Source organism: Canis lupus, chromosome 5 (genome assembly GCF_048164855.1).
Source record: "Canis lupus baileyi chromosome 5, mCanLup2.hap1, whole genome shotgun sequence".
NCBI lineage: Eukaryota > Metazoa > Chordata > Mammalia > Carnivora > Canidae > Canis > Canis lupus.
Window position 1 is genome coordinate 64,864,937 of NC_132842.1, and position 2,506 is coordinate 64,867,442.

Consider the following 2,506-nt stretch of genomic DNA (forward strand, 5'->3'; position numbering starts at 1 on the left):
CTGGTCCCTATGAGAGCGCAGCCACAGTTACACTTCCTCGCCTGAGCCCTGGGAAGAAAGAAATCCAAACTGCAAGCAAGAGACAGAAAAGGAGGGAAATGAGGAATGAGGACAGCCATTCCTAAATAAAGACGTAGAACAGAAAGTTTTCCAAATTTTGGTAGTGATGTCAATTTCACAGGCACCCACGGGTACAGGAGTCCAGTTTTCTTTTCTATCTTATCCCCATGTTCCTGTTGTCTTTCTAATGAGAGCAGACAGGGGCACCTGGGTGGCTCAGTCGGTTAAGCATCTGCCTTGGACTTGGATCATGATCCCGGGGGCCTGGGATCGAGCCTCAGGTTGGGCTCCCTGCTCTGAAGGGAGCCGGTTTCTCCCTTTCTCTCCACCTGCCACTCTGCCTACTTGTGTGTGCTCTCTCGCTCTCTCTCTGTCAAATCAATCAATCAATTTTTTTTTTATGTTATGATAAGAGCAAACAGATCCATTGATTCCAGTTACATCCAATTTGGGGTGGTGACTGAATGAAACTAAATCAGAATCCATTAGGGTCATCCGGTGTATGGAATGAAATGCCATCAGGGGACCCTCCCCATCCTGTAACCAGGAAAAATATTACCAACATTGAAGTGGACAGTTCTAGAAAGTCCACAGTTGGTCAGGGAGCTTTACGTTGTCTCATTTTAGCATATTGGGCACCTGCTGTATTCAGATGCAGAACACCAGGGCCAGGCAACGAACAAGGTAAGCATGATTGCCATCCTCAAAGCACTGATGGTCTGGCTGTACTCCTTCATCAGTCACAAACCTGACCATGTCCGGAAGTTCCCTTGGGTATATATTTAATAGGAATATTATTCAGCCTTAAAAATTCACTTGGGAAAGGCAAATTAAAACCCCAATGAGATGCCTTAGATGGCTCTTAGAATGATATGCCTAAAAAGTAAGCCTTTACCAAAAAAGGAAATCCCTTTTACTTAAAAAGGAACAACATTCTGATGCATACTACAACATAAATGAACCTTGAAGACTTTATGCTAAAGTAAAGGAACTGGACACAAAAAGACAAATATTGTAGGAGGTGCCTGGAGTAGTCAAATTCATGGAAACAGAAAATAGGATAGTCATTACCAGGGCCTGGAGGGAGGGGGCAGGGGGAGTCAGTGTTTAAGGGGTACAGAGCTTCGATTGGGGATGATGATAAAGTTCTGGAGGTGGAGAGTGGTGATGATTGCGCAACATTGTGGGTGTACTTGGTGTCACAGAACTGTACGCTTACAAATGGCTAAAATGGTAGATTTTATGTGCATTTTACCACAATAAGAAAAGAAGGAAGATCTGTTAGGTCTCACCAGACACAGTCCCTGGGTGGGTGGGCAAGTTGAGATCACCCTCTATAAATGATCTCCCATTCTACACCCCTGCTGCAAACCCCTTATTCAAATAGGACCATCACTGATCTACATAGCATGTGTTTAAAAAATATTAACAGCGGGGATCCCTGGGTGGCGCAGCGGTTTGGCGCCTGCCTTTGGCCCAGGGCGCGATCCTGGAGACCCGGGATCGAGTCCCACATCGGGCTTCCGGTGCATGGAGCCTGCTTCTCCCTCTGCCTGTGTCTCTGCCTCTCTCTCTCTCTCTGTGACTATCATAAATAAATAAATAAATAAAATTTAAAAAATATTTAAAAAAAAATATTAACAGCATATTCCCAACACTGCTAGGTGTTGCAAATACAAAGGTAGCCAACACAGAGGAGGTCCTGCCTCAGAGACCTACATTCTAGCAGAGGTCAGCCAATGAGCAAGCACATTGCAAACCCCACCCCAACATGCTCTGTCCTGGCCCTATTTTATGTTTCTACTTACCACTAGTCACAATCTAACATAATACCTATGTTGCTAATTTATCCAGTGCCTGCATCTGTCCACTTGGGTATAAGATTTGTTATAATGATTTTATTGGTGTAACCCAGACCCTAGACAGAATAGTATTTGGCACACTGTAATCATCAATATGGGTGTAAAATAAATAAAAGTAAACAAAAGGATCAAAAGGATCGTTTTTGATTGCCCAAAATACCTTAAAGGAAAGAAACAGTGTTCCGCAAAGCAGTGTAACTTATAGAGAAGAAAAGATAAAATAACTTGGGGTGTAAGATTTTGAATTAGATGATCAGGGAATTTTTTTTTTTCTTAATGACATTTGAACTGGTGCTAGAGGGCAAGAAAAAGATCTTCATGGAACCATCTGGAGGATGAACACAGAGCTCAACTTGGGGCTTGATCTCACCACCACAAGACCACAACCTGAGCAGAAAACAAGATCTGGACACTTAACCAACTGTGCCACCCAGGCACCCCTGCATTGTAGCCATTATTAAGTGTACAACTCAGTGGCACTAAATACATTGACCTTTTTTTGTACAATCATCACCACCATCCATCTCCAGACTTTCCTCGTTGCCCTAAATTGGAACTCGGAACTCATTCCATTATAAGGGCCC